Source organism: Symphalangus syndactylus, chromosome 6 (genome assembly GCF_028878055.3).
Source record: "Symphalangus syndactylus isolate Jambi chromosome 6, NHGRI_mSymSyn1-v2.1_pri, whole genome shotgun sequence".
In the NCBI taxonomy this organism is placed as follows: domain Eukaryota; kingdom Metazoa; phylum Chordata; class Mammalia; order Primates; family Hylobatidae; genus Symphalangus; species Symphalangus syndactylus.
The window spans coordinates 106,299,820-106,322,850 of record NC_072428.2 but is presented as its reverse complement, the minus strand read 5'-3'; the positions used below and the strand labels follow the sequence as shown (position 1 = coordinate 106,322,850).

General features: G+C 35.2%; 1 protein-coding gene across 7 annotated transcripts in view; it reads left to right on the top strand.

Annotated features, from left to right (window-relative positions):
* Positions 1-23,031, top strand: part of TFEC (transcription factor EC) — a 227,338-nt gene that overhangs the window by 4,661 nt on the left and 199,646 nt on the right. For 2 of the 7 annotated variants that reach the window (XM_063642149.1, XM_063642145.1), the window contains exon 1: positions 3,126-3,291. The exons of 3 other annotated variants lie outside the window; for them this stretch is intronic. The gene's annotated coding sequence lies outside the window, so the exon portion shown is untranslated. Of the gene's footprint in view, positions 1-3,125; positions 3,292-23,031 lie in introns of those variants that run through there. 2 more of the 7 variants (XM_063642147.1, XM_063642146.1) reach the window with 2 other exon arrangements.

The window sequence follows — 23,031 nt, the reverse complement described above, 5'->3', positions numbered from 1 at the left end:
TTTAAGGAAGCTATCTCTAATTCCTCAGAATAGATTAGATCTCCCATTTGTATGTTCATTGGACCACATATGTAGCATTCATCAGAACGATGTGTTTCAGTCAGGGAAACAGAAATCCTACTAGGTCTTTCAAGGAGAGTGAATCTAATAGAGGGAATTGGTTACACAACTGGTGAAAGCACTGAAAGCAATAACTGAAAATGAGGTAACTCAGAGACTGAGAGTGTATTTGTGACTTCCGGGGGTGCATAGCAGGGGCTAGAACCACCAAAGAGGAAAATTTGGCAAGGAGTAGTATGGCAGAAGAGGAAAAATCAGGGCCAAGGCTGGGACCCCTGTGAAAGGTTTCCAGTCCCTTTCGGGGATACCACCACAAAACAAAGAAAAAATATCCTAGAGAGGAAGATCCGTGATTTCTCCCCTCCTACTACCTTCTAATCTTGCACCAATGCCTCTTATTGGCCAAACCAAACTGGAAGTCAATTGGCAAAAAATTCTGGAAGATAGAGTTTGCAGGGCTGAGATTGCGCCACTGCACTCCAGTCTGGGCAACAGAACGAGACTCTGTCTCAAACAAAACAAAATAAAACAACAAAACAAAAACACCCACAACATCGCCACCACTGCCTAACCTAATTTGCTCAAAGGATAAGGATGTCATTGCTATTTGTCCAGCCTGTTGGTATTTCCTGATTGCAAGTTTTTCCAGTCTTCAAGCTGGGATTTATATTGTCCAGTATAATTTTAATTTTAGGCATTGTACTTTCTTCCTCTATAACTTAGATTTAGGTTTTAAAAATATCTTTCATGGCTCACCTCAACATGCTTATGCTTTCCTCTACCTTCTTGAACATACGGTGTGGGGTCATAGTAGCTGTTTTAATGTGGTTTTACTATCTCTGTCATTTGCATCATTCATTGGTCAGTTTTTGTTGAATGATTTTTCTCCCTCTCATTGGTCATATTTTCCCAATTTCTTGCATGCCTAATAATTTTTGATTGGATATCAACCATTGTGAGCTTCTGGAATTTTTAGTATTTTTTTAAGAAAATATTTTTGAGCTTTGCTCTATGATGCAATTAAGTTGCTCGGAAACATATTTATCCTTTCACAACTACTTTTTCATCTTTGCTAGGTGGAACCAGAGGAGGCTGGTTTTGTCTCCATTACTAAGGCAATATGATTCTGAGTACATTTCTTGATGCATGTCCTGTGTAATATAATATTTCTCCCCTCTGGCTTTTGGAAATAACCATTCCCAGCTTTATGTGATTTCTGGAAATTGCTCCTTATGCTCCTTTCCAGTCATTGCCTGGTCTCGTGTAGTTTGCTTACACACATGCCCTGATCAGTACCCACTTGAAGACTCTAGGGGAACCCTCTGCAGATCTCAGGAGATTCTTCTCTTTGCAGCTCTTTTTACTTTGGTAAACTCTGCCCTGCAAATTCTAACTTCATTGAGCCTCCCAAATTCTCATCTCTGTCTTCTCAGTTCAAAAAGAACACTGGACTTTGTTTAGATTCCCTCTTCCTGGGTTTATTCCCTTGTTTATTTTCTTCTGTCAGGATCATGCTTCTGTGGTGCCTGTTGTTCCAGGTCGGAAAATTGTTTCTTATGTTTTGTTTGACTTTTTAGTTGTTTAAGGTATGAGGGTAAATATGATCTTTGTTCTTCTATCTTGGCTGGCAATGGGAGTCCTTGACATTGTTTAACTGAACTAAAACTTTTGTGCAAATTGCTCCTAAATACCACTTTTTTATTAATTCAAAGTTTAATCTAGGTGTACTTGGAGAGATGAGTATTACTCTGCACCCTCAATAAGAAAGGGTTTACTATCTATTTTTCTTTTTTTTGAGAAAAAGTGGTCACAGAGAGATTTATATTTGTTTAAACTATTCTACTTCCTGTATTGGAAAGAAATGAAAAATCTTCCAGAAATTTTATCTTTGTTTATATCCAAGATGCTTCCTGAATTAGTATGGATGGAAAACAAATATTTAACCCAGTGAAACAAATCAATTCAGGTGTCAGTAGTATTTTATAAACCAATTAAATCTGTCACTTCATACTATCTGAGACTAGATATGTCCATGCATTATTTCACCCATTAAAATGCAAATCTCCCAAATATAAAAATTTTTATAATGATATTAAGAGATAAGCATATTTGTCCTGTTGAATGAAAAAAAACATTCCATTGTAACAAGTTCTCATTTTTGAAAAAAACCAAAACCAAAAACAAAAAACCCTACTACAAGGAGAAGAAGAAAAATCCAACTGAAGAATAAAAATTTCAACAGCTAGGTCTGGGCACAGTGGCTCATGCCTGTAATTCCAGCACTTTGGGAGGCCAAGGTGGGTGGATCACTTGAGGTCAAGAGTTCAAGACCAGCCTGGCCAACATTGTGAAACCCCATCTATACTAAAAATACAAAAATTAGCCTGGTGTGGTATTGGGTGCCTGTAGTCCCAACTACTCAGGAGTCTGAGGCAGGAGAATAGCTTGAGCCCAGGAGGCAGAGGTTGCAGTGAGCTGAGATCACGCCACTGCACACCAGCCTGGGTGACAGAGCGAGACTCCATCTCAAAAAAAAAAAAAAAATTCTGACATAATATCAAAGAAAATATTCTATGTTTAGAATAATGTTACAAGAAATCTATTTTGAATTTAAGATTGATCAATCATTCTTTTAAAAGAAATTCAGACTTTCTCACATATTTCTTTATTTTCATATGCTACTGATTAAGCATATGAAATGCCAGAAAAACTCACTAACAGTGCACTGCATTCTTTCTAAAGGAGACCAATGAGAATACTGTGGTTTGGATAAAATTATGTTTAGAATTCATAATTTTAAAACTCCAAATCCTGATTTTACATTGATTATACTCATTTAGGAGTGATGCATACAAAAATTAATGTTTAGCACTTTGATTCCAGATAAAGCCATGTATCAGGAAGGCATTATTTTAATATAAACAAATATGATGTGGGTTTGAGTCACACTCACATGGCTTCCAATCACCCTTACTCTACCTCTGAATGCTAATATAAGAACATGAAAACTCTTCTTATGAATTTTTAAGTGTTAGTTTCACTTCCTTTAGCATAATATTAAAATAGCATTCCCCTAACTATACACTCTGAAGAAAATAACGTGACAATAAAAATGCAAACATTTTATTTGAAGAGTAGGTGCCAGGGTTGTTGCTGTTGTTTTTCCTTAATATCCCCAACCATGTGATATGTAACTGTGTGACTGTGGTGGTTTGGTTGTCAAGAAGGAAGGTAAGTCATAGTTTTTTTTTGTTTTTTATGCCATTGAATTATAGTTCTAGTTTCTCCAAAATAAAACTGACAAGAATGTCCAGTGTCTTTACATGTATTCAATATTGTATTGGATATCCCAGCTGTTATAATGCAATTTATTCTCTGAATTCTAAAATTTACTAAATAACTTTTTTTCTATTGTAAAAATAATTCATGCATATCATTGAAAATCTTGAAAATAGAATGAAGTTGAGAATGGGCATTTATAGTTCCACCACCCAAAGAAGAGGAGCTTAAACAGAAGCAAGCCTTCTGATTAACACTGAGCAATTTTAAGTAAGAAATACAACACTAGTAGTAAAACTATGAAAGCAAACAAAGCATAACAACTATACTTGTATAGTTGTTAAAAGTTAATTTTAGATTAAGTGTGAAAAAGATGTTGGTGTTTTGGAATATGTAATTATTTGGAGGTTAAAAGCCAACAGAAGCAAACTTCTCAATTTCAGAATTTACTTGGTGGGGAAACAAGATAGGGAGGAGAAAGTATATTTGGTTTTGTCAAATTTCCATTTGGTTTTATGTTGGCTGTTGTAAAGGAGTTTACCGCATGGATGCCCCATTGCCTAGAGTCAAGACAAACTACATGAGGAAATAATGTTTAATAGCTGAGTCCAGTGATGAACACTTAATGTCTCGGAGTTCTTTATTGTCTGACCTCAGGAGAAAAGGCTGAAAAATAGAGTTTTTGTTTTGTTTGGTTGGATGTGGAATGCAGGAGTTGGGATAATGGGAGCAATTTTAAGCCAGAAATAAACTTTACTTTTTCATGGGTTATTATTTTAATTGTACATTGCTGGTTTTCATTTGCTAATAAATCTTATAGGATATTTGCATCTCTGTTCATCAATGAGACTAATTTTCTCCATTGTATACTTACTGCAGGCAGTAAAAATACATTGAGGAATACAATTTATTTTCTTCAAAACTTTGAAAGAGTTTTTATAATATCAGAATAATCTCTTCCATTGATTTTTGCGAAATTCTCCTTGTAAAATTATAGAAGCCTTGGGTTATCCTTTGGGAAGATTTTAAAGTATTGGTTAAATTTCCTTAATAAGACTATAATAGTTTTCTGCTTTTACTTGATTCAGTTCTAATAATTTATGTCTTTGGTGATTTCTTAATTTCACTTGGGTTTTCAAATTTATTAGTATAAACTTTTTTTTTTTTTTCTACCTAATGCTAAATGACGAGTTAATGGGTGTAGCACACCAACATGGCACATGGATACATATGTAACAAACCTGCACATTGTGCACATGTACCCTAAAACTTAAAGTATAATAATAATAAAAAAACTTGTTTTTAATACCTTTTTAACTCTCACCAGCATCTAGTTATGTCTTCCCTCTAATTCCCTACATTATGTATTTGTGAATTATATTTATTCCCCTTGGTCAACTTTGCTGGAGGTTATTTTTGTTATTTTTCTAATAACTAACTTTTTTGATGGTTTTAACTTTATATTTGCATTTTTTTTTACTGAGTTCAGCTCTAATAATTGTTTTTCATCCTTCTTTTTCAGAGGCGATTTTGCTTTTCTATTTCTCAGTTCATTAAGTTGGATGCTTAGCCATTTTTGTCAGTTTCAAAGATTTTAACTGGATGCACCATACTTCTTTTGGTTTTCTTTTTTACAATATCAATCATTCTTTCTGGATCCATTTACCCTCATCTCCCTGATCACTTAAAAGTTTCTCAGAGATTAGTCTTTGGGTCTTTTTCTTTTTCTTTATGTATCTACAGTCCTTCTCTTGATGATCTCATCCAGTGTTGTCCCTTTAATTAGCGACCCTATGTGAATGACTCGCAGATTTACATCTATAGTGAAAAACCTTTCTCCAGAGCTCCTGACTAAATTGTCCAACTTCTGGTTTGCATCTACACGCTGATGTCTAATAGATGTTTCAAACTCAACATGTCCAAACAAAATTGCTAATGTCTTCCCTCTTCCTATTGAAGCTACTTCATCCATAGCCGCAATGGAGGTTAATGATCCCTTCTTTTTTCTAGCATCTTGGACAAAATAATTCAGTTATCTGGAGTCTCCTCTTGCCCAATATATTAGGAAATACTGTCATTTTATACTCAAAATAAATCCAGAATCCAGCCACCTCTCACCATTTCACTCCTTCTGTTCCTGCTTCTGTTCCCTGCTCTGAAACAACCACTTCTCACCACTCCATTGCTCTGTTCGTGGATTCTGTTCCCTGCTCTAAACTGTCCTCATCTTGAGCCTGGATTACTTCAATGTCTCCTAATTGATTTCCCTTTTGTCTCACCCTTCACCCCACCCATAGCACTATATGCTTTCAAAGAGCAGTTAGTGTGATCCTGCTAAAATTCATGTCAACTCTTCACTCGCTCCTCTTCTTTCATTTACTATCTGACTGAGCAAAAGCCAAAGTCCTTAAATTGGCCCCCACTCACTGGGTTCCATCCACACTGGCCTCCTGTTTCTGGAATACTCTGACCACAGGGCTTTGTACTGTCTATTATCTCTTTCTGAAACACTCTTCCTTGCAAGAAACCCCTAATTAACTTGAAGTCTTTGCTTAAATCTCGCCTTCTTTATGAATTCTCTTCCAATAGCCCTATTTAAATTTGTATACCTCTGCTACTTGTCAATCTTACTTCATTTATCTGGGTCCATTCTTTTCACAGCATATTTTACTTATTTATTAGAAATATTATTTATTGGCTGTTCCTCCCATTGAAATGTAAACTCTAATGGAGCAGGAATATTTTTTGTCTATTTTATCCACTGATGGATTCTCATCACTATCCAACACATAGTAAGTACATAATATATTTTTGTTAAATGGAGTGAATGATTGAATGAGAGATAATTTCTTAGGGTATAAGATTCTAGGTTGACAGCTATATTTTTCTTAGTACTTTGAAGTTATTACTTTCCCCTCTTTCATTATTGTCACTGAGAAATCATCCGTCTCAGGAAACTATTGCAAGGACAAAAAACCAAACACTGCCTGTTCTCACTCATAGGTGGGAATTGAACAATGAGAACATCTGGACACAGGAAGGGCAACATCACACACTGGGGCCTGTTGTGGGGTGGGGGGAGGGGGGAGGGATAGAATTAGGAGATATACCTAATGTAAATGATGAGTTAATGGGTGCAGCACACCAACATGGCACATGTATACCTATGTAACAAACCTGCACGTTGTGCACATGTACCCTAGGACTTAAAGTATAAAAATATATATATATATACGTATATATATATATATACATATATATATATATATACGTATATATATATATATATATATATATACGTATATAAAAAGATAAATCATCCATTAGTCAAATCATTGTTCTTTTTAGCTAATCTGTCTTTTCCTTTTGGATGTTTTAAGAACTCTTTGTCTTTGATATTCTGCACTTTCACTATAATATGTCTAGGTATAGATTTCTTTTACATAATTCTGATAAAGACATTGACCTTCCTAGATTTGAGGATTTGCATCTTTCATCATATTAGGAAATGTCTGTCATTATATTTGTGAATATTTCTTCTACATCTTTTTTCTCATCTATTTCTGAAACTCTAATTAGACAGATATATGTTGGAATCTCTATTTTTACATCTTTTAACTTTAATGTTTTCCACTCTTTTGATTCTCTGTGTTTCATTTTGAGTAACTTATCCAGATATGTCTCGCAGTTCACAAATTTGTCTTCATCTTTGTCTAATCTGTTGCTTAATCCAAACTTTGAGTTCCTAATTCTAGTTATCACATTACTCGCTTCAAAAAATTTTATTTTGTTCTTTTTCAAATATGTCTGGTCAGCTCCCATAATATTTTCTTTCTTCATTGCACTTTCAGTAGTCTCTTTTATTTATTTAAATATATCAGGTAAACTCATTTTGTAGGCTTCTTCTGATTATTATAAAAGCAACCATCTTTGACGGCCTTACTTGGCAGTTACTAGTTTAAATCTTGATTCTCCCTCATGGTTGTTTGTTCCTTGGTATTTGGTGGACTTTTCACTGTGAGCCAATCTCAGAGCATTAACTGTGGGATTTTGTTAAGGTATGTATTAAAGTGAGTTTGTCTATAGAAGGTTTGGGTTCCTTTTGTCAGGAAACTGTGTATCCTACCAACCCTGGATCACTTTAGTCTCCATTTTCCAATATGGTTATTTTGAACCATATAGGTGATGTGAATTCTTGCCTTAGACACCTGAGATGGAGGCTTGTGATTAGGAATTGAAGATCATTAAATTTCTCCAACCTCTTTCTGCCCTCCAGTCAGAGGCAAAGCTGCAATAGGCAGGTGTCTCCATAGACACTAAACAGGGATATTTCTTTCAGTCACTGACAATAATGCTCTTTTTTCCAGGGTCCTGGTTTTGGTAGGTTTTCTTTGTTATACTCAGGTCCTGGACTCTGCCTGTCATCCCTCAAGTGGAAACTTATTGAGTCTTGAACTCTGGTTTGTCAGGGATTGGCAAGCAGTCCCGGGCAAATTCCTACTCTGAGACTTACTTGTCTTTGTAGATCTGCAGTTGCTCGTGTTTCTGCTGATTGGGGAATTCCTTGACTGTCTTCCCTTGCCAAGACAGGTGTCAAAATGATTTTTAAAACTGCTAGTTAACATTATTGGGTATACTATACTCGTAGGTTTTTCACTTAATTACTTGTCTTCCATTATTGCTGGAAACAGAATTCAAACTTTCATTTCCTGTCAGTGTTTGTTTTACCTTTGTCTATTACTTTGAATTTGTCATCTCAGTTTTAATTTGAGTTCAAAAATATAAAGGAAATAGTGATAGTTGATTTTTAATTATGTACCATACCTGAATCTTAAAGTCTTACTTTATCGGTTGTTATAGGGGTTTTGACATTTTAACTTATAAGCAGTCTGAGAAGTTTTGCGTGCTCTAGAATGACCTGATTTTAGTGGATGCCATGGACATTTCTAAGTCAGTAAGTGAAGAATTCAGGTCCATTTGTGTGTGGATTCAGTCTGGCACCTGGACCTAAGTTAATCCAAAATAACTTGAGTTCCTGAGAGTATGTCTGAAATTGAAACTCCTTGAGACCTGATAATATCTCCTTGGTCCCTCAACAAATCAAAAGTTTCTTTTTGGCTTCTAGGATCTTGGTATTTGTGTAGAAATACTCTGGCTTCTAAGAATTGCCTGTCATTCATTGAGCCCAGAGCATCTGCTGGATGTGAATCTAACGGTTATGGTCTTGTATGTGTGTGCACCAAAGGAAGTGGTCTCTGTGCTGTGAGTTGATGGGTGCTGCCTGACCCCTTCTGACCCACTGATTTTTCTCCTTTGTTCATCTGTGGCCTAGAGATGACTGTTTTAGCTACTTCACATGGGACAGCAAAAGCAGGAGTCACAGTCATCAGATAGCTCAGGGGTGGGGGTGAGATTTGTAGATATCAATTTACTCTCTCATGAGCATGAATTTTATTATTAGTAAGGTGACCATAATTTGGGAAGGAAGAGAAAATATTTACGACAGGTGAATTTTCAGGGAGAGAAGAGGAACCAGTCTCAAGCTATTTGAATAATTTACTCTTGTGAAAAGAATAATTTCACAAATCAAAACTTTCCTAAGGTAAAAGGAAAAAGGTGGGGTGATTGTTATAGAATACAGTTTTATTTGTATTTACTTTTACTTTTTTGCTATAGTTGGCTAGGATTGCATTTTTCCTAGCAATATAGTCTATATTAGTAGGGGTTCTTCAGAGAAACAGAATCTATCTATTTATCTAGAGAGAGAGAAAGAGAGAGAGAGATAGGGAGAGAGAGAGTGGTAACTGACTCACATGACTGTGGTGGGCTGGCAGACTGGAGATTCAGGTAAGAACTGATGTTGCAGTCTTGAATCTAAAATCTTCTGGGCAGGGCAACAGATGAGAAACTGAAGCAGGAATTCTATGTTTTAATCTTGAGGCAGAATTGCTGCTTCTTCTGGAAATGTTAGTCTTTACTCTTAAGGCTTTCAACTGATTGGATGAAGCCCACTCATATTATGGAGATTAATTTTCTTTATTCAAAGTCTACTGATGTAAATGTCAATGTTGAGGCCAGGCATGGTGGCTCATGGCCGTAATTCCAATGCTTGGGGAGATGGAGGTGTGAGGAGTGTTTGAACCCAGGAGTTTGAGACCACCTTGGGCAACATAGTGAGATGCCTATTTCTAAAAAAAATTATAAATGTCAGTGTAAATCACATTAAAAAATACCTCCGTACCAATATCTAGACCGTGTTTGACCAAACAAACTGGTCATTGTAGCCTGGCCAAGTAGACACAAAAAATTAACAATCACAAATCTTATAAAATCTTAGTGGACTGCCTGCCAATTTCAGTTAACATGATTCAGTTTGCCAAAACCTGTAACCTTTGGGTTATGCCTTGTGAATACTTCAGTTTAATAATCCAAATACCCAGATGAGTGATATTTCTTAGAGTTATTGTGTTGAGGCTCTACCTTTTCTTTGTTTCACTTTTTTTTTTTTTTTTTTGACGGAGTCTCACTCTGTTGCCCAGGCTGGAGTGCAGTGGCACAATTTTGGCTCACTGCAACCTCCGACTCCCGGGTTCAAGCGATTCTCCTGCCTCAGCCTCCCGAGTAGCTGGGATTACAGGCAGGTGCCACCACACCTGGCTAATTTTTGTATTTTTGGTAGAGACAGGGTTTCACCATTTTGGCCAGGATGGTCTCGATCTCCTGACCTTGTGATCTGCCCACCTTGGCCTCCCAAAGTGCTGGAATTACAGGCATGAGCCACCGCACCCAGAGAGGCTCTACCTTTTCTTAATAGCTGAGTGTCAGTAGAATCAATAAATGTTTATAAAAACCTAGGATGAGGAAGAATGTCTGGGAGCCCTTCATCTCTAGTCTCTTCTGTGATTTCCCTTCTCCCTATAAACCTGTACTAAACATTTCAATTAAGGGCATTGTGATATGTCCGCAGAAGGAGTAGAGACAGAGACTTGCTGGAGGCACCTGGAGAGTGTGTTTCCTCACTTCTCTGACTCTTCCCAGATCCTTTTCTAATTGCTAGGATCCCGCAGTTCCCTACAGAAGCATCAATCATATACACAGCAAGGGGTGATGTGCAGAACTCAGTTTGGAAAGACATCTATTCAGTTTCTTGATTTAGACTTCAGCAATTTCAGTTCACTAAATATGTTTTCTCTATCTACTTCCAGCTGGGAAACCCTGGACTAATGTTTGTCCCTTTCATGTTGCACTTCATTCAGCTTTTCGTCCTAGAATGAGAATTATTACCCTCATATCCTCTGCTTGGCTTATTCTGCATTTTCTCTAAAGGTCTGTAATGACAACCTCTCTATATTGATTAGCGGAGTCTGGTCTTCTGTATCAAAAAGATCTCATAGTATAGAGGTGCAGATAAGATATGAGTTTATTTTCTCTTCTGTGAATAGTCCAAAGTCAGGCAGGTGGTCTGAAGATCTTGGTACAATCTTTTCTCCTGAAGGTCAACCAGTACGTTTGTTGGTAGATTGGCTCTGTCCTTCTCAAATGTATTTTTGTCTCTGATTCAAGGCAATTGTCCCAGTGGTCACCATTATCCAGCTAGCAAGAAGTTGTAAAAGAGGAAATTTAGGGCAGGCTTCTTGTCTAAAGGAGATAACTTCAAAGTTGCACACCTGACCTTCATTCACATCCTGTGAGACTGAATGTAGTCACAGGGTGACACCAAACTGCAAGGGAGGCTGGGAAATGCAGGCTTTACCTCAACAACCAGGTATTCAGCTAAAACTCAGAGGGTTCTATAAATAATCAGTGGTCTATGCTACATTTATACCAGGCATTCAGTTTTTTATTATTGATAGTTAAGACTTTTTTTTATAAATAACAAATACTTTTGAGCTGGCTTTAACAAAAATGGGGAATTTATTATAAAGACACGGGGAATTCAAGGGTGAGAATGGACTTCAGGAAGAGACTGGAAACAGGAACTGAAAATTTTTAGAATCCTTCCTCTGTCTGCATCTCTGCTTCTTTCTGTATTTCTGATCCTTTCTTTTTTCATAGCCTGGCTTTCTGTGACCCTCTGGGCTCATGAGAAAAAGCACCTTAAGAGCATCTGAAGAGCCCCCAAGTTAACCTGTGGCAATTTTAGCTGCATGCAGAGCTCATCTGACTTCTCTAAGATCCAATTCCAATTTTCTGGGTGGAGAAATCTGATTGGTTTAACTAGGGTCAGTTGTCTACCTCTGCTGCACTTAATTGTTGCAAATGCGGTGGGAGTCATACAGTACAATTGTAGCTGGTAGGACCCAGCTGTACGTGGGAGTACATTCTGAAAAATAAAGATAGATTCCCTAAAATGTGTCCACTACCTCGAGTCTTATCAGTATTCTTAGTAATCCATCACTTCAAATATGAATGATCCTTATATTTTGTTTCGTCCTCTACCAGTTTATGGCTAGCGTATGTCATAGAGACCAGAGGAGTTCATAGCAAATCTCATTGTTTGGGAGTTGTGAAGAAAATGGAGAACCCCTTGGGCCTCTGAAGATGTACATTCTTCTAGCCGTATGGGTAATCTTTTCATCATAGAAAATTGTACTTGGGAAAGAAAAAGAGCTGCTCTGATAGCTGCCCACTGGTTACTAGCCTGGCACTCACAGTAAGGCACAGTGTTCTCTTGCTTAACCTAAATGGCGCCAGTATCTCATGATATCACTCTGTGATCATGATGAAAAGGGATAAACCCCAAACCAGACCATAATAATATCTGAAGAAGGACCATGTGCAAACCACAAAAATGACCAAATATCTTTCCCTCTTGGTTAACATGAACGACTATTTGTCAGTTGCAGCCTTAAACTCCCTGTGTTTTTCTGCTTCTTAGAAAATTATTGATATTCAGTTGTTGAATTAGCCCCACTTTTTGATAACATTAAGTCTATAGCTAAGTCCTTCTTTGAACCCTCCCTAAAAATCATGTAAAACAAGCCCAACTTCTGTTACCTGCTCCCAATAGCACCTTTTTGCAGAGATACTTCAGAGCTCCTCATGGGATATGGTGGCCCCTGCTTCAGCAAATAATACATCCAACTTTGACTGCCTCTGTGCTTCCAATGGTCTTTGGATGGTGATCATTAACATTCTTTTCTAAAGAAGCTGAGAAGGAAAAACAAAACAAAGCACACCTGATCATACACAAGGGACTCTGTCTGTTTTATCTTTGTCCAGTTGTACTGAGCATGTTTTTAGATTAATGAGTTGGCTTGTTTAGAAGATGACTAAAGACACCTATTATAACTTGAGTAGTTCCATAGTTTGTTGCAAGACAACATTGTTACAGAAACTTTTTTCACTTAGTTATTAAAAAATTATTAAAAATTTAGAAAAATCCCCATAAAGATTATTTTTATGACATTAACATCATGAGAATATATTAATTTAAGTTGTTCCAGCTCCTTTTCACAGTTCTAGATATTTAAAATTGCTCACACAATTTAAATTTGGAATCATAATTGTCTTTTTTTTTTTTACTTTTACTGGCTATATCCTGCCTTACTGATACATTCCTCCTGTGAACCTCTGAAACAACTCTTATAGCACTTACTTACTTAGCATGCATTATTAATTAAATTTTAATATATATGCGCCTGTTTACAAAGCTCTGTAATTTACAATGATTGTAAATTTCTAGACATTATAAGAGAATTTTTTCCAAGTCTCCTACAGGGCTTGATACTTTATACAAAATAATTGTATTACAAATGGTTGATATCTGGTTGTTGAGGAAATTTGTTGACAGCCCAGAAAGATTGCTAGATTGCAAATTCCTTGGGGAAATACATTGTGTCACCTCTAGTAGATAGAATTTCATGTCTCATGGATGTGTTAGTTCATCATGGTTGCCCTATAAACATTTGCTGAATGATGAAATGCTACAGTGCACATAATGCACTACAGAGTGTGGAGGGTCAGATGAGGGTTCTAAATGGGCAAAAATTGAAGATAGTTTTAACCTGACTTCTCATTTAGCCTCTATGGGCTGGGTATGTGTTATTCATATTCCTTTAGGCATTACATCTGAAGTAGTTATTGGCATGCATATGTTGTAAGACACTGCCAATACATCATTGCTTTAGTTATAATACACATATCTTTTTTGTTATTAGTTTTAATGATGTAATACTTTGAAATTATATAAAAGTTCTTGTCAGCAGAAATTCAGGATTTGGAGAGGATCTACTAGGCTCTCTCAAGGATGCTGAGGTAGTCTTTGGAGCCTAAAATTCCTCCTTATGAGACAGAGTCACTAAAAAGGTAAATTTATTCAAGCGTGTTATTGATTCTGTGGAATACTAAACAGAACACATAGATTAAATTGGCTCTATTCTTGAGTGAAGAACGTTAAACGGTAGAATCTAAACAAAGAGTAGGCCCTCTTCCAGAGCCACCCATTTCTTTCACTTATCTCATTTTCCATCATGCTTTAGTTCTCAAGAGTTGCCTCTTTCTAGATTCCAAAAGTCAATCCTCCAGTCTTGGCCTTTATTACTGAAACCTTAGATTGTTTTAATAGCCAACGAATGGATTTCCTCACAGTCATTCACCTCTCCTGGTAGAATTTTTCACTCCTGCTTCATCTGCTATGCTTAACCTGCTATGATGATATTTCTAGAACATTCCTTCCATTGCATCATACCCCAGCATAAAATACTATGGTGCTCCCTTTTGCTTTGTTTATCCTTGGATCTGTGTCTCTTGGACATCTGCAATCCAGCCTCATGGGAGTTATGCCCATTTCTGTCCAAGTGCCCTGAGTGCCTGGTCAAGGTTCAGCTGATTTCTTTCTATCTTCTGTTTATCCCATGCTCATTTGTGTATCTGCATACCATCGTCTGGTGATTTATCTTCTGGTCTCTCCTTTTGCCTACCTTCTTTCTCTCAATTCTCCCAATCCTTTAAGGCCTATTTCAAACTCCCTCTCTTCTACAAACCTTTCTTCTCCAGGACACAAATATAATCTCCTTCTGTGAACTACCAGAGTAATTCTTGCCAGGATCCCTTAGTTTATCACAAAATTGTTTTCTAGCTGTTTCTTAAGATTTGGTTTACTTTCTTAACCTTGATCATAAACTAAATAAATGCAAGGTTCAATGATTTAAACTTTTTCTTTTACATTACCTCCATTCTTGGCACACTCAATAAATAATAACAATAAAATTCTAGTGCGATGAAAGGTGCGCTTTAATCAAAGAAAACACGATAAAGCAGTGGCTCTTGAATGGAGAAGGTTTGTTGAAAGGCTGAGGATGGGTTGAGAAGCGGTGAGAATGGATCATTGTTCTGACACTGTGCGGGGTGGAGTGCTGGGCAGTGAATGGAGGCTGTCAACTCTGGTTAGACTTGGCCATTGTTCCTGGGACGCCCGTGTTAGCTCTGAGTAAGAGATAATTCATCAGAACGCTCTTGTACTTTTTTTCTCTCTTGCTCTGGGGCAGAAACTGTTCTACTTCACAGGCTGAACTTTTTACCTCTTGCCCTGAGAGGCAGAAACACGCTGCCTGAGTGCTTCCATTTTGAGACACCTTGTAGGAATCCTTATTGAATTGCTTTAGAAGAGTAGATTCTTAGCCCTCTAGTGCAGCAATCTGCCACAGCAACCCCAGAGAGTGTTATTTTTCAGTCAGAGGTAGAAGCCTCCTGTAATATGGGCTCACTGGGCTTTTGGGGAAAAAAGACGGCATTTTGCAAGCTTAGTTCTAATTGAACATCCCCATGTTGCAATTATTATTGTATTTCAGTCTCGTAGCCTTTGTTACAGAGGTTTTTGTGTGAGTTAGGAGGGGACACATTGGGTGACCGCTCGAGCCTTTACTTTTTTTCTTTAATTTATTAGAGTTCAAATTAAACAAGGCTCCTGCTGTTACCAAAGTTTTCTGAACTATTTTGTGTAAATGTTATTCATCCTTTGAAATCAATACAATTAAAAGTTGTGTTAAGAGTCTTCCTTTTCAAGGCTATGAACTTTTCCTCTAAGGATTTTTAACTTGTTTCAGGTCTTTGATTTCTTAAATGCATTTCAGAAAAGAAGATATACATGTTCTTTAATTGCTTCTTAAATTGGCAAAGTTATGTTCTGTCTCTTAGACAAAAATCTTTAAATGATTGCATTTCTCTGTAGATTAGTAGCTTGTTAATTTTGAGGATGAAATGAACTCAGGAATAAAAATCATTTGACAGAGTTATCTCAGGACTCACTTCAAAAAGATGCAGATTCTCCCTAACAAGGGCCTATACGAGATCAGAGCTTCTTTGTGACGTACTGGGGACATCTAGTGGACAAAAGTCAGAATGGAACATTAAACTGTACACCTAAACAGGATCCTAACTTTCAGATAATATCATGCTTAGGAAAAAATCAGAAAATCAGTGCACTGTCTGTGAAGATAAAATATCATGTACATATAACACCTGATTTTAGTGTTATCTGTTATTTTGAACTCATTATAAATATAATGGCTTATCTTACTTGATTACACTTAATCTAGTTTATTGCAGCAGTGTCAGATTTTTAATTTAATAGATCCTGTACATGATGGAAAATATCTCATTATCAACCTTGGAGAGGCAGATTTACATAGCACAAATGAATGTTGTGTTTGACTAGGTATATAACCTGAGGAAAGACTGTCTGAATCTCTTTACTTTCACATATAAAGTGCATGGTTAAACAAATGACCACATTTCTTCTGATTTGGAAATCTAGAATCTTTGATTATTTTCATTTATTTTATTCATATTCATGTTAAAATTTATATTTATTTATTAATATTTTCATTTTCTTAACTGTTTTATACTGTACAAAGGGCTTTCACAAGTATCTTTTAAGTTGATTATCAATAAAAATGTCTTAGGTATTTATTTCAAATTTTATAAATTGATAGGAAGGTAAGATGACTTGTGAACTAAAAAGACCAGGTTTCTTGACATTTGAACCCTTCTAGTAGAATTTCACTGTTGATGCAGTGTGTGTAAATTTCTTAATGTTTGGGGGAATTCAGTTAAACTCTCAACCGAGAGTAACTACCAGTTAGCATCTACCCTAATCATCTTCACATATATCATTTATAATCATCTTAATAACTTGTAGAATAGAATCCTTAAACCCAACTCATAGTTGGAAAGTTAAGACTCAAAGACGTGAAATAGCTGCTCAAGTTTACGAGAGAGTCACTATCAAGGCCTATACTCACATCCAAGTCTCTCTGAGTTTATTAAAACAAAGCCAAAAAGCAACACTTTTGCAAGTAAGGTGACCCCAGAAAGCTGGCACTGTGTGTGTTTATTTCTTTCCCTTGAGGATTTGGAAGTCCATTGGTAAGCATTTTTAAAGTCTCAAACTAGACCTGTCAAACATAAAGACACAGAAACATAAATACAACTTAGAGTTGAATATCTCAGATGCTTTTTAAAAATTATTTTAAAAGGCAAAAACAGCTTGATGAGTCTCTTTTCTTGGGGGAAAAGATCAACAAGAAAATTTGTGATAATTGCTGGTCACTCTGAAGTCCACGCTGATGAGGAAATGATGTTTAAGATATGACAGAGACACAACAGAACATGTGGTAAAGTTTTAGGATTATATTAGCCAAAGACAAATTTATAGAAGAAACAATTTTAAACAGCAAATATTGATTAAATTGGAGGAATATTATATGAAATTAACAGTTTTTACACATTCCAGTTTGTCATTGAAAAATAATTCATTGAGGAGAGATTTGGAATAGCGAAAGGGATCAATGAATTAGATGTGGTGCTTTAAAAAGTCACATAATTTATTCTGATAACTAATTGAATTAATTTTACTTTGAAAAAATCTTAAATGACACTAAAATTAAATACTGATAATATCATCATAAATGACACCTTTTTGTTATTTCATTTCTTTTCTTACAAATGTTTAGTTTTAAAATAAATTGAGAAATTATTCATATGACTTGCATTTTTATAAAGGATAGTATTCAAGAATCAACTGATTTTTTAAAATTTGAAAGTCAATGAGTTAACATTATAAATAACCTAATATTAATATTCAATTTTCTATTGAGATTGAAAACATACTATGATTTATTAATAGTGAAATGTTTACATTATTAACTTCAAGCTGTTTAAGGGAAATCCAATGTGTTCAGTAAATACATTTTGTGAGAATAAATATTTCATGATGAAGAAAGAATCTATTTATTAGTATATAGTGGTACATTTCTCCTTAACTAGACCTGAAATCTTAGCACTATGTTCTATTTACAGCTGTACCATAGCTTGATGAAATCTGGTATAATTTAACCAATTTTAGCAGATATGCATATTTGAGTTTTATGTAACTCTAATTAATATACATTTTAAAACAATACTTTTGAATTATTAAATTGCTTAGAATTGTTTTCATTAATAGAGTTCGTAATATTACTGCCTAAAAAGTCATATTCGTTACCAATGTCATTTTACTGTAGTCCCTCTCCTTTGTTTTTTCTGAGTAAATTAAATGCATGGCTTAAAAACCAAATTCCTATACACTGCATACAATAATCAAGACACTTCTTGGTGATATAGAGAAACATATAGAAAGGATTGATGTAATTGAACCAAAGAAAGTGTAGAGGTATGGAAAATAAATGAGTCATATACATACAAATAAGCTTTAAAAAGAGTCCTCTAATATTCACTGTGAGGAACTAGTCTTTGCAGAGAACCCTAAAAGCTAATTTTCTAAAGCAATTTTTTTATATTGGTTTTTGTGATCATACACATTATAGAAAGGTAGTAACTAAATAAATATTATCTTAGTTTAATTGGATTAAAAATTAGAAATGCAAATTCTCCTCGTACTATATCTATAAGCCCTCATCTCTGTTTTTATGGTAATACCCTTTTAATGGTTTAAGCCTATGAAGAAAAAACACTGAAGATTTTTAACTAGCCACTTTGCAGGGGGCAGAAAGGAGCAAAGAAGATTTAGTGGTGAAAAGAGCAAATAAATAGGTGCTCCAAGATTAAAAAGAGGGTAGAAGTGCATGCTGAGCTGTTGAAAGACCTCTCTGTGTTTAAAGAAAAATATTGTTTGGTGCTTTCACCAGTGCATGATCAAAATAAGAGGTACAAATTAGTTCATGGCTGCTGAAGCTACAAAACATCATGCAGAGCGCTGTCTTTGGGAACGTTTTAATGAGGAGAAGAGGTCATCAGAGTGTGACATTGCTTTTCAGAATTCTTCAAGAACAACACAGACTTCCTGTTCCAAATGTGGTAGAGAATAAAACAACCTTAGTAGTAATCGTACAACTTTTGAACCATGTTCCTTGGAAATGCTGTACCGTGCTCATTTTGTAGCTTTAGTTAGCTATCTCAAAGGAAACGCTTCCATATTTTCCATGTGCCCTTATTTCAAAAGTACAGTGAAACGGTGGAGCTTTAACATGGATTATATTTATAAAATAAAGTTTTATTCAGGCTTCTAAAGAGATTTTAATGTTTTCATTGCTCCAGGTGAAATGGTACACGGTGGCTCTGTTCATTAACATTTAGCATCAGTGCAAAAAAATCAAGGATTACCACATACAGCATAAAAGGAGGGATAGTATGACTTTGAAATTAAATTCACTACAATCTTAGTTTTGCCGCATTTCAAACGTGATTTTAAAATGTATAAGTTGTTAATGACATTCTAGGTCAAATATTCATAGTCCAATATCAAGTCCTACAGAGACTGGCATTATTCAAATGTGCAACGTATTTGAGCAGGAGCTGAAGAGGTTTTCCTGATGCTTTATAAATAAGACATTTATTTTAGTTTCAAAGGCCAGTATTATAACATTATTTAATACTTTAAGTATAATTGGTGCATTTATTGCCACTCTACCACAAAGCTATAGCATACCTTTTGTTTTCCATTAATATGAACATATTTGTAAGATGTGTATAATTAGAGAAAGTATTTGGGTTCATATACTTAATGCAGTTATCAAAAAAGGACAAACAAGACTTCTGATTTTTCATATAGCAATGCTCACAGTCTTGTTAATCTCAGTTTTCATGTAATTTTTTTTCCTTCAAAATAAATGATTCAAAACTAACCACATTTACTCTTGATATGTAAAAGTAATAAAAATGAGTGAATAAAAAAAATTTCACAGACCCAAAGGGAAGAGTTTGAACTAGAATTTAGGTGGAAAACAGGTCATTTCTGTGCATAGTAATGTTTCTGATTAACTTTTAAGAGGTGATTCAATTTGTGTACAATGTGTAATTGATTTAGAAGCAGCAATATATAGTATACATTTTTCCTTCCCTCTTTCTTTTTATTCTTATTTTTTATGTCTAGCATGAGAACAGAAGTCAAGCATAGACACCCTGCTTTAAATATGGTAAAGGATGAAAGCTGTCATTCTAGTTTCACAGCTTTTCAACTATTTAATCTAAAAGTTTCTGAACTTACACAGATCATTTACTTGACTCAGTCTTTTATATTAATTTTATTTCTTTTAATGTATGCAGCCTTTGTTCTTAAATATTCTTATTCATAAACCAGACACATTTAAGTTGACATCCTTAGCATGTAGAATTTTTCTACAAAGACCTAGTGAGGCAGTTATTTTTAGCTTAAGCTTTTAGTCTGGATTGACTGGCCTGCTATCTCTTGGCTTGGTTTGCTGGCTTTTTCTGTCAGTGATTACACATCAGGAGCTTATGTTGATCTAATTTTTTTTTGTTGCTTTTTTTGCATTATTACTTCTCAGGACCTGTTCTTCTCTTTTACCTGCTTAACTAATTCAATAGTATTCTACTTCATAAACATCACTCTCTAATCTTAAAGATGACTTAGGCATCTAAAAAGCTACTATTCATAAAGTTTCAGCGTTTACTACAGTACCATAGGTTAAGCTCTGAAAAATAACACAAGAATATGAGAAGTAAAGAGGTAAATTTTCTTTTTCTTTCAATTATTTCAAAGAACAATTCAGTCAGGAAAAAAAAGGCTACATTTTTGGGAAATCAACAAGAGGGGCATGAAAATTCTTTAATTTAAATGATTAAATTATGTTTCCCAGAAATCATTTATTGGCAAAGAATGTTTTTCCCCACTCCCCCCAACTTTTTTTTTTTTCCAAGACAGAGTCTTGCTCTGTCACCCAGGCTGGAGTGCAGGGGCGTGATCTCAGCTTACTGCAATGTCCACTTTATGGGGTTCCTCAATCCCCTGTGTAGCTGGGAATACAGGCACACGCCACCACGTCTGGCTAATCTGTGTATTCTTAGTAGAGATGGGGTTTCACCATGTTGGCCAAGCTGGTCTCGAACTCCTGGCCTCAAGTCATCTGCCTGCCTCGGCCTCCCAAAGTGCTGGGATTACAGGCATGAGCCACCGTGCCTCGCCAGAAATTTTTCTAATTAAGGAAAGAATTATTTTCGTTTGGTACATAACACATGTTTGCAGTTTTGTTGCTGAGCATCTAAACATAAGGTATTGTGAGGTAAACAAAAATTAAATCACTCTTTGTCACTGTGTAACTTTTGAAAATTGACAAAAACTGAAAAGATTATAAGCACCTTAAAAATCGATGATAGCTTTTATTGCATACATTTATTTCCATTTTAAGCACTGTAATAATGAATTTATTTTCTAAACTAGTTGTAAAACTGTTTGAAGAAAAGCTTAAAAATTAATGAAACAAAGCTACAAAGTTGACAATGTACTGAAAAGAGGACAGATAGATGAGATAAAAGACAAACAACAAATTGGTAAAATGTTATATGCATATTAATTAAAATATTCACTGTAAACATTCACAACAAAATTTAATGATACTTTGCAATTTCAGGAAAAGATTTCTCACTTTTTTCCAGCTAACTAATATTCTATAGCTTGTTTAAAAGTTGTTTTAATGCTGTAGTTCTCAAAGAATGTTCTGCGGTTCCCGAGGTGTCTCCTAAAACATTTTATTGCTAAAATGTTATTTTCCATTTTCACAGTTTGAGTATTTGCACTTACTGTGCAAAAGCAATGGTGAATAAATTTCATGTGCCTTTTTATGAATGAAGGCCGTGGCACCAAACTGCTAGTCAATCATTATATTCTTCACTGCCATGCACTCACAGTTAAAGAAAACAATGCCAACTTTACTTAGGATTGCCTTTGATGAAGCTGTAAAAATGATTAACTTTATTAGACCTGATCCTTGAGCACATTCAGTTTTTCGAGAGTTATACTTAGCTGATAATATTCTAAGCTTTGATCTTTTTTGCATATTTAAAAAAATTCACTGTAGACCTGAATAGCCAACTACTTTACCTGATGCCAGACCCAGGAAGCAGAAATTTATTCAAAACCTTAAGAAAACATTAAGAAATAGCATTTTTGAAGAGTGCCGTATAAACAACACTAGAGGATATGGTTTATGGTTGAGTTAGGGGATTTCCATGAGTAATTTTGATTGCATACATTTCTTTGACTCATAGGCCAACTTTATGCACTAACTCCTTAAAATGATGCCGTTGGCTTCTCTGCGGTACATCTTATCACCTGCTATGCATGTTTTGCTGATCTAGGGGAAACAGCATACTTTATGATGGAAAAAAAAAAGCCAACCATTCTGACATCGCCATCAAATGTGCTTTATAGGCTTTTGGAGCATAAAGTGAAGCATAATGACCTAATATAATTATAGCAAGAGTAAAACTTCAAAGGAAAATTTTTAGGAGTGCAGAAAGTGGCAACAATAATTAAGTACCTGGATCTTACTATTTATTGTGCCCCTGTGGGAAAAGCTCATCTCAATTCACTTTATATTTAATGTGCGTTAATATCTCAAGGGTACTAATACTGTAAATCATCATTGCAATGGGTACCTCTTAGGGCAGAGGCTAATCTAAATTTTATCATTGCTTAGCAAACTCTTTAAGGAGAGTGGAGATGATGATAGAAACAAGATGGAACAATACTTGAGGAAACAATTTTTTTTCAAGTACACTCATGTTTGCTAGAAAAAAATGTTTAAATATAGACAGTGAACAGTGCTAATTAAAACCATTACTTTATTTTCTTATTTATTTTTGAGGACTCTCTATGAGGCAATATTTTGTATGCAGTTAGTTCAAAATAATAACAACATAATATGATTACACTTGCTTTTCTAATATATGTAAGGTTTCTAAATTAGTAAATGAGAAATCTATTCTAGATATAAACTTTCATGATATCTTTGTGACCAAGGTGAAGATCTATGTTATGGATGATAGAATTGTTAATGAATTTTAGCTGACTTACAGACTAGTCCTAATTAGTGGGTTCCTATTACCTCAGAAGGAAGTCTACAGTGACTGGTCTTTGTGCCGTGTTCAAAGGCACATGGTTTCTATCCTAAAATATTTATTAATTATTTCCACGAGCGTATGGATGGCATTGATGACATATTGGCTCAGTTTACAGATGATGTGAAAACACAGTCACATCTGTTTTCCAACTAGACTGTATATTTAATAATTATTTATAAATCAACTTACTTTTAAAAATTTGCTGCACATAAGGCAATAGCATAAATGAGCTCTTGGGTCTTAAATGTACCAAATATAATTAGTATTAATACACATTAATGTAGATTCTATTAAAGTAAAAGGAAAGTTCATCCATATAGTGTCATGTAA